Source organism: Saccostrea cucullata, unplaced genomic scaffold (genome assembly GCF_032062105.1).
Source record: "Saccostrea cucullata isolate Sc308-1 unplaced genomic scaffold, CSIRO_AGI_Scuc_v1 ctg17253, whole genome shotgun sequence".
Taxonomy (NCBI): Eukaryota; Metazoa; Mollusca; class Bivalvia; order Ostreida; family Ostreidae; genus Saccostrea; species Saccostrea cuccullata.
The window spans coordinates 1-10858 of NW_026930092.1; the positions used below are offsets into that span (position 1 = coordinate 1).

The window sequence follows — 10858 nt, forward strand, 5'->3', positions numbered from 1 at the left end:
CAAGAAATACATTTATTAACATGTATAAAATTTGCACCTAATTTTTCCCATTTGCATTGTTGCATAGACATATGACTTAGGAGGTATGCGTCTATGCTTTAATGGTACTGAAAATTCAATTTACGTTATATGAACGTAGAATGTACATATTGCTCTATAGAGCACATGTGGTGTGCAACTTTAATTATTGACAAACTTTTTAAGGGTGGTGGGCGATCTTTGTTTTATTTTTGAGATTTAACGATAAAGTTTTCACAAACAATTAAGCATTTCTGGTATGTAGCAACAAGGGGGGGGGGAGCAGTCCCACCCTGCCCCCCTTTTTTCTCCAGCCTTACTTCAACTTCAGTAAATGTTCAGTGAAAGGCTGGTTGCCACCACCCCCACTAATAGTAATGTACGGAAAATATATTGTAATAATTGGTACTGAATGTAGTTGGCATTGAAAAAAGTTCGCCTCCCCCCTCTAGGATTTCGACTTTGAGCAAGTTTTCTCACCCCGTCCCCCCCCCCCCCTTTTTTTGCCTTGTCAACTTTCCAGGTAAGTAAAAAAAAATTCTCTGGCTACCCCCCCCCACACACACACACATACACTTTCAAAAACGATGCTATGTGAATGACTGCATTTGAAATAATCAACAGATTAAATGGTGGAAAGGGGGGGGGGGGTGTTATGAATTACATGAGTCCTCTATAGATAAATCATTTATAACTTGAATTTTCAATTCAACCCTTTGTAAGAACACAGATTAGAAAATTCATAAAATTCAATAATTTGAAATAATATAATCATTTTTCCCCCGAATATACTTTTATTTTTGTATGATATCTATGTGCGATATTTACGTGATATTTAACAAACACTTCGTAATCAAGTAATGGCGAAATATTTAACCTTTTTATATTCTAAATAATGTGCGTTTCTCTAAGCAGATTAATAAAGAATCAATTAATGTAGCATTTTAGGGAATATTATCTTTATTAAGCTTATCATCGAATGTGCTAAAACTTGTTAAAATAAAAAGAAAATAATTTCATTTAAATGAAAATTATGTCCGTTTTATTTTTACTAATAATTGAATCAAAGATTGTACACCCCTTTTACAAATGTGCTTAAACGTTTCATAAATATTTATAGTTAACAAAATTTGATGTGTATTATATTAATTTTGTATTTTAAAAAAGTCTTTCGTTTCCAAATATGGCTTTTCAACATCACGTAAATATCTTGGTGTAAAATTAGCCCTCCAACCGCTTTTATTTCGAAGGAGGCCAACAAATCAATGCATGAAGTATGTAAATCAAATTGCGATTTTTAATAACTATACACTTTCATGTTTCAAATGACGTATAAAAGTATTAATTTCAGTTCACTATTTTTTTTTACTTTTCCCAAGATCGATTTGTGACTATAAATTGAGAATGCGTGTATTACATGTTTCATATGTGTTTTTCTTTTCCTTTTCATATTTTGATTATTTCTGAATTTATATGTTGTAAATATTCTTCAATAAATCATTGTCCTCATGTACCTGAAATGGTTTGAGTGAATAAAATGATCTTGAACTTGAACGGGGCCAGGTGCTTTATCAAATGTATATTTTGATTAAAAATATGTTATTATTTGATTTAATTTCCTATTCAATTGTACGTGTTAGGAAAAATTTTGTAACTGTTAAGGCTTAAAAAAAAATAAGTTTGTTTCCTGTAACATACCCAAAAAATCAAGGGTCGGTAGGTCGGAAATTCTTTTTTTTTTTTTTGCTTATGAATGGTCAAATATCCCCGGACTGAAAATACCAGGTGTTATATTTACAGTGGACACCCAATATGGCTTCCAAAATGGCTGCCAAGCCGCAGAAAACGAACTTTAGAAAGTTGTAGGGGGAAACTGTTGTTACAATAATGATTACTCTTTATATTTAAGGTAACAAACATATTTTTTTTAGGCCCTAATTACCATGAAATACATGAATTGAATAAAGATTCCCCGAGGACAGAACCCTATAGAAAACATAGCTACTAAATGTATATGCCCAAAATAAAAAAAAAAACATCTGATGAACCTTTTTATTTTATTTTTTTTTTTTACTTTCTATGGAATTCTTGGTAGTTGATAATATGTAGGTTATCCCCCTCCCCCACACTGAAATTGATTCCTATGGGCCTGTTATTTGTTTATTCAAGCTAAGTTGTTGTTTCTTTCTTACATTCAAATATCTTAAAATTTGTTTTCCCTCTTTCATAGTGCAATAATGCTTCACAACAACTCCCTAGGTGAAGAAAAAATGATCATACATGACTTTCTTCTTTCCATATTGACATACCTGTCACTTTTTACCCAATAATACAAAAGAGTTCCAACAAGGGGAGATAACAATTTAACTCCAGCAAAATGTTAACAAGGGCTGAAATAAGCAAAAGAAAGTTAAATGGAGTATCCAAATCAGTTATTTCTCTTCTAAAAAATATATTAGATTAAGAATCTTCTCTTTTTTATTTAAATATCATAAAAATAATCCAAAAATATGGTAAAAGTCTGTTATTTAAAATATGTGAACTTGTAGCAAAATATGGTATTTCAAATTTAATTTACAACATGTAGATATTATTTCCCAAGCTCAATATTTTAATACAGTGTAGACCTTAGATTAGACATTCGTAAAGTAACAATTAATTTAATTTAATTTCAACCTTGGTCTTGAGAGAAACGAGCATCTAAAAATGGCTAAAAAATCATACTAGTTTATTTCGGATCTATAAATAGATGTGTAAAAAAATAAAATATTTATTTGAATTAAGTTTTTCCTCATTAATTGTTTAAACTGGACCATGACTTTGAAAATAAAACAAAATTTGAAAATAAACTGATGACAAAAGGTAACTTTTTGACTTGATCAATTTGTATAGATTTTTCATTAAATTTTGTGTAATTTTCGACAAATATGCAAATGAGCTGTTACTAAAAATAGATGCTGGGTTCGACATTTTTTTGTGGATATTCTGACTTTTACCTTCATGTAGAAAATTTTAAGCCGCTAAAATCTCCCAAGTTGCAACCTTCCATTTGGACGATTTTTTGAATTTTGCATGGTTTTCTCGTGGACTGGCTCTTAAGTATAACGACAGAGGTTGGAAAATGTAGACAGGAAAACGACAAAGGACGACAGGGGTGGACAGAGTAGTCTGAGACAACGACAGGGGACGACAGGGAATTGTCAGGGTAGTCAGAGAATCTCAGGCGATGACCAGGAGTAGACAGAGTAGACAGGGTAAAATACAGGGGACGAACGGGAGTGGACAGGGTAGTGTGGGACAACGACAGGGAGCGGGTGGGGAACACAGGGACAACGGCAAGTGAACACAGGAGAAAATCAGGTAGCGAGACAACGACCGGGACGCAAAAGGGGATTTTTTTGGAATCTAAGGGGGAAATGAATTAAGTAGTTTCGAGTATTCTTTTGAGAACTAGTTTACTGCTATGAGACGAATAGTTAACTAGACATTTTCGTATGGGTCCAGAATCGACACAATGCACTAGGAAAATACTTGCATTTCTGAAAAAAAAAAATAAAAAAAATAACTTTCCTATGGAATCCGGATAGGGCCACGCAGTTCACTATCGCATCATCGCGCCATCGAGGTTTAGGTAGATAGTGCGATGAAGCGATAATGCGATGACGATGAAGCGATGGTGCGATAACGATGAAGCTATGGTGCGATAGCGCGATGACGATGATGCTATGGCGCGACAATGCGATGACGATGGTACGATAATGCGATGACGCGATGGTGCGGTAGCGATGACACTATGGTGCGATGACGATGGTGCGATAGTACGATGACGATGAAGCGATATTCACTATCGCTAAATTATGCTATCGCACCATCGTCATCGCATTATCGCGCCATGGCATCATTGTCATCGCGCTATCGCATCATCGCTTCATCGTTATCGCACCACCTTTTCATCCTTATTGCGCCATTGCATTATCGCGCCATCGACCTTTAAGTTGATGCTCGATGGTGCGATAGTGAACTGCTTGGCCCTATCCGGATTCCATAATCCCACGTAAATTTTCACTTTATTCATAGAATTGGATAATCAATGCCATACAGCTATGCAGAGAGGAAGATTGAATTTCTACTCCAAATCTAAAAGATAACCTACAAATTCTTGTTCTTTTTTGTGTTACGTATTTTGGTTTTATCTACAGACATATTGATAATCGCGTTTCTGTATGCAAGTTTGTGTAAAGAGATTCAGTTTGAAATAAAAACGTAAAAAAAACTCCGATAATATGGTGTTCAGCCTACTTTTGACATAGTTAATTTGAATGTTACACACGCAGAGCGCTCATGCACGATTTGTTTATCTAGCTCACGCGTAACAAATTTCCTTCCTGTGCTTTTACTTCGAATACTTTTTACTCAGTGGACAGTAAATTAGAGATTCGGTAAGTATAGTTTTTTATTGGGGAATAATGTGAATTGGCTGTTCAAGATTAAGTAAAACATTTGCAAAAACCCTAGTGTCAAACTTTTAACTTAGATTTAAACACAGTACAATTCAATTTCTTACGTTTAATGTTAAATATTATTTCAGATCATATTTATAATCAAATGCAAAGCAAGTACTTTATTAAAAAAATTATACATTTCTTAACGACAACCCTAAACCTCCATGGATGTGATTAAAACTACGAATTACTTTAAATTATATTGATAAAAATCAAAGAACTTTTTTTTGACGAATTTAAGAATAAAAAAAGAGCCAAGCTAAAAGATTATTTTAAGCATACAACAGTTTCCAGACCGTAACTTGTCTCGATCTTTGATGGATGCTTAGTAACATATATACTAACTCTAAATACTAGCAGGGTTGTCCGGTAAAAATCGGAAAAAAATGGGCGCATAAAACTGAAATTTTCAGCAAAATTTTTTTGATCATTATTAAGTAAATCTTTAATCTTTTGATAAGATGTAATAAAAAAAAACTTTTAACATATTTGAATGCATACATCTAGGGTACGGTACAACGCCGCACGATAAACATAAAATGCATGTTTCATTAGAGGATACTCTTATTAATCCTAAATAAAAGCATATTACATAAATATGATCAGGGTAAGAATTATCATATTTTAATCCACCGTCTATTATTTCGCCATATGGAAAAATTGAAGACATTAACGTTAATCTTGGCAGTTTCCCGAAAATTTGAAAAGGGAAAGTGGTCAACAAAATACACGAAAAAGGCGACGTTTGACGACGTTTGACACCAGGTCATTTAGATACTGTAGTAATGACGACCTTATATAAGAAAAAAATCTATACTTATAAATTAACAAATTTTGCAAATAAACTCTGACACGGCTGCACAAGAGTTCTTACTTAAGCCTGTAGGAATACAGTAAGTATAAGGTGATGTCCGTAAACTATATTCAGAGTTCACTCGTATAGTAAATATCGTAAATTTAATTAAAAGTCGATTAACAGCCTCAAAATAGCACCGAAGAGAGTAAAGTGGTGGCGGATCTAAGTAACTGGCATTAAAAAAAATTGACAACAAGCAATTGCTTATTCATTTCATGAAACGTCATAAATGAATTATTCAATCAAAACTTCATTTGAGTGATATAAAAGAAATAAGCTGTGGTCATTGATTAAAAAATAAAATGTGCAAATCTTTCCCGTTTATGTCCGACCTCACTATTTGTTGAACGTCAGGTGGCATCGAACCCGATATCTAAAAGAAAATCGAGGCTATTGTTTATCATGAATTGACATGGAAATAAATGAAAAAGAAATTGATATCACGATGAGTTTGTGAATAATTGTATATCTTAGTAAGTTGTACTTATGTTTATAAAATTTACTTATATGCTTTGATGAATTCACGGTCTTTTATTTTTAAAACATTTATTTCTTTTGAGTCTGAATGTACATTTGTGATGAAAACTAAGCTTTTTATCAATATTTCAAAATGCTGACAAATTTATAGCTAAATGTGCATATATCCATTCTCTTATCTGTGATGTAAATGGAAACAGAGCATCTGAAGTATAATAAGCAGTAATATAGCTCAAAATAAATTAAAATAAAGTTTCTAACATGAAAAGAGAATATATCAATGAGCATCTAGCCTGTAGTTCATGATGTGTAACATAGTACAACAGAATAAAATTGCTTTATAGCATGTAAGAAGAAGAGGCCTTTAATGAAATTGATATTTGTAGAAATAAAAACAAACAAGCTAATTCAGAGAATTCGTGTCCCCCGCTTAGGGAAAAAGTCGGATACCCCTGACTGAATTTGTAGAATCATCAAATGTATACATGTGTACTGAAGCAAATAAAATACATGTATATCAATATGCATATAAAGATTTGATTGCTTATTCTTTATTATGTGTATAGAAGATTCTTTTTATATGGAATATTTATCACACAGTAATGATGATTTTATGAGTTTGTACAAGCAAGTCCTCATAAATTTTTCATTTCACATGCTGAATACTATCATTTAGTATTAAAAAAAGTATTTAGAAAAAAGAAGAAAAATAGATCATCCGGGATTCGAACCCGGGACCTCTCACATGTGAAGGAGAGATATACCACTAGACCACGGAACCACGTTCGATATTGTCAAAATTTTACACAATGCATGGTGTCTAATTTAACCTTTATTAAACAGTTCTAATGTAATTAGAATATAAAGTCCGCCGAGAACCTGTTTTATACGTACTAACTTTCCTCATGCTCCTCTGCTAAAAAAAAGCGACATGTAATACAATAAATACTAATAAAACAAACGGGGCGGGACCCTTTGAGAGGGATGAGAGAGATCCTAGGGAGTTTTGGTATAAAATTACATATGTACATTGCAAAAGCTCAAAATCCTCCTGAAATATCGCCCGGAAAGGATAATGTTACACACAGACATAATGTATAAATTTACAACCTTGAATTTTGACCTTTTGACCTCAAAATCAATAGGGGTCTTCCTTAGGCCACAGGGAGTTGATATGTAAAATTTCATTGCAAAAGATCAAAGGGTTCTAGAGATATCGTGTGGAAACGAAAGTGTTATAACAGATAGAATTTGCGAATTTATGACCTTGACCTTTTGACCTTTTGACCTCAAAATCAATAGGGTTCTTGTTTAGTCCATAGGGACTTGATATGCAAAATTTCATTGCGAAAGCTCAAAGGGTTCTCGAGATATCGTGTGGAAACGAAAGCGTTACAGACAGACAGAATGACGGACGGACGGACGGACAGACCCAAATTAATATCCCCCACTTTTCAAGCGGGGGACAAAAAAAGGATGCATGGATTGATATATATATTTTGACTGATTTTGATTTGAAATGATATTTATAACAAATCCCTGCCGTAGGTTTTCCTTGGTTCCTTTCGTGTGGAAACGAAAGCGTTACAGACAGACAGAATGACGGACGGACGGACGGACAAACCCAAATTAATATCCCCCACTTTTCAAGCGGGGGACAATAACCCAAAATATTGGGAAATGTATTTCTTATAATTATTTATTTCTGTTCCAAAACTAATGGAGGACTTTTAAGTATTTCGTCATGCTATTCCTGTGTAATAAACTGTCAATAGAATCTGAAAGATAATTTTTGGAATAGTTCTGTTAGCAGTAAAAAAAAATATTAATTTTCCCCCGCGCTTGCGCGGGATTTCAGCTAATATATTAAAATATAACTAGACCATTAGTATACACGTCAGCTGGGATTATTCTAAGTGGAGGCTTTTTAAAGAAGAACAAAACATACGGACAAACACCTACTGGCAACAAAGAAAGACGCTCTCACTATAGACTGTCAATGTAAAATTGTCTAATTTGTTGAATGGTAGTAAGACTAAGAGTACTGTCCATTACTTATAATAAACCCCCATAAGGTGCCTGTATGTGCGAAATTAATTCCTCGACTGTTTTTTTTTTGGTGGGGGGTATTTAAAGGGGAATCGAGTATGTGCATAAGTGAAATTCCCGAATTTAAGTGGGGTCTATGCAACTGTTTTTTTTTATTTTTATCTAAAAAGAAACTTGAAGTTGCTTTAGACACTTTATGCGCCATAAGGTAATACCACACATAATAAACATCTCATATTTTGTTATCTATTTGAAGGAATATTGATAACATATGAACTAAAGCATTTAAAGACTAATGAAAAATTCAAAACGCAGTGACGATTTTTTTTTCACTGCAGACAATTGTCCACGATTTTACAGGACAACACTCGTAATGTCGCGTCAGGAAGTAAAATTGCTTTACGTTATAAACTCACCCTCACGCACCCACCCTTACGCACAAAGAAGCTGACCCCCCCCCTCGCTTTGCCTGATTAGATACAAACATATATACATGTACTTGTATCTAGTTTTAAAATATGAAGGCCACAGTAGGAAGTGGTAAGGCGAACTAATTATGCTAATGGTGAGCATTTATAGTAACTTGACTAACCATTTCAATTAAGACGATATTTCTCAATCAGGTTAAGTGACTAACTTCCTGTAAAAACTTATTATGCTGCACGTATTTTGGTTTGTTTTTTTTTTAATGTATATGCATCACCCAGGATCTACCTCCAAATACACCAAAAAAATTCTTTCTTATTTTATTTTATAGAGAAATGCTGGTTTATATTCTGTTGTCAATTATAGCTGATATTGTGTGTGGTAAGTATTTAATTACATTAACTAGATAATACATATTGCATGTCTTGGTTGGAGAAAAATTTAAGAAATGCTAAGTTTCAAAGTTCTTTCTCAGAAGTTCCTTAATTTTAATGCAAGTAATTTCACAAAAAATATGTGTACATATATCAATTACATAAAACAACAAACAGTGCTGTTCCTTGAAGAGTGCATATGCACGCAGAGCCCCAGATATTTCAGATATCTAGGTGCATAGGAGGAGTAAACACTGTGTGACGTGTCACACCCTCCGTTAGCCCTATATATTGATCTGGAAAACGATACATTCCGCTGTTAAAATAAGAATACGAAGCAAAAGCTTTACAATTGGCATAAAACAAGTAAAATTCGATCCACTGATAGATGAAACCAGACTACAAAATTCCTCCCTCATCTGTCCGTCTGTCTTTCTAGCTGTATCTCAGCCTGTATGCCTTCGAACGTGGTTGTCTGCACCTTGTTTCTAAATGCCGTCAGATATTGAGATAATTTTGGTCAATGCGAGTTTATCTTGTCGAGTAATCAGATTTGCATTTCGTTGCACGGAAACGACTTTTGAGTCAATAACGGCATTTTAAATTTTTATTGGCTATACATTTTGGTAAAAATACTATGAGAGCCCTATATGATTCAACAAAATTTCCTTGAAATTTCAAAAGTAGGGTACTGTCATCTACTTTTAATTTACACATGCGGAAAACCAAGATACGGGGGCATCACAAACACATCTTGTTTTTTAATCTTTATTTTTTTCATTAATGAAAGCAAGAGGAAGTAGGAATTTTTATACACGGAAAATAAGAAATGGATAACACTAGTAAATAATTCTTGGACCTGATACGTGTGTTACAACGCACTTTGAAAAATTACGCACTTTGAAAAAAAAATTCAAAGTGCGTTTAATTTTGGGACCAAGTCAACGCACTTTGAAAAAATAAAATTTCTTTTCAAAGTGCGTTAATATGGACTATATTAACGCACTTTGAAAAACTGTGTATGGATTTGTCAGTATTCCTGCAAATCTTAGGTATGATAAATAATTGAACCTGTTTGATAAGTCTTCTGTGAAGAGGTCACATCAGGATGTGAAAGTGAGCGATTTTGATTTTTCCATACTTAGAAAATTCTTTCTCGCTTGAATGCTTCACTGTACTCAATTTTTTTTTTCAAGTTTGCATGCATTTTATGTAAACTTAAATTTATTGAAAGTTTTCAACGTCATACCAGTTATGTAAACACACATATTTGGGTGTAGCATAGGCATCAGTACCGGAAAGGGGGGTTACATGTAGGCACATAAATATTTTGCAAAAATATACATAATATATACGTGTATGCATTAAAAATTGGGGCTTACCTTTGGGGTCAACTTTCAATTTGCTACCGACGGCTATGTACAAAGTTTAAGAAAAAAAGAGTTTGGATGAGAGACCTTCTACTCGTCTTCTCCTTGTTCTCAATGAGGTTAAATGAGTTCATGTAAATTTAAAAAAGTTTTTCGAAAGCTATAATTATTACAATTTGATTTCCTCTATTACTAAAATCTAAGTCTAGAATTTTCATTTTCATTCATATCTTTTTCAAAGTGCGTTAAATGCCTCCATGGTAAAAAATTATTATGTGCATTCTTAACGCACTTTGAAAATTTTTTTCAAAGTGCGTTGAGTGTGTCCAAAATTTAACGCACTTTGAAAAATTTTACGCACTTTGAAAAAATTTTTCAAAGTGCGTAATTTTTTCAAAGTGCGTTGCCACATACGTGTTTGCCGAAACCGCTTCATAACTCATATGTTTTATAAGGTCAGGACCCTTGTTCTGAGGGTGTTTACATGATGCTTCCTGGACTATCCAATAGAAGTCCAAAGTTTGAGGGAGATTCAGTTCCTCTTTGCGATAGATATCTTACCATGAGATGGTATCGGGCAGGAACCTCTCATCAGATACCAACGACTCCACCCACCCTTTTTTCATGCGGAACATTGTACCCCTACTGGATGGATGGTAATACTCACATTTGTGTTAAATGCATGAACATTAGAAACTTAATTCATTAGGTTGCGATGTTCTCTGATTTATATGTGACTTTTAACAACAATCATGACACTTTTTTTAAAGTGCTAGTAGTATAAAC

At 33.6% G+C, this 10858-nt stretch overlaps 1 long non-coding RNA gene across 1 annotated transcript; it reads left to right on the top strand.

The window, feature by feature from the left end:
• Window positions 1-4353: 4353 nt before the first annotated feature.
• Window positions 4354-10679, top strand: LOC134282829 (uncharacterized). Its single transcript, XR_009995364.1, has 3 exons — window positions 4354-4457; window positions 8660-8709; window positions 10528-10679. It is a non-coding gene; the product is annotated as an uncharacterized LOC134282829 (long non-coding RNA).
• The last annotated feature ends 179 nt before the right edge of the window (window positions 10680-10858 follow it).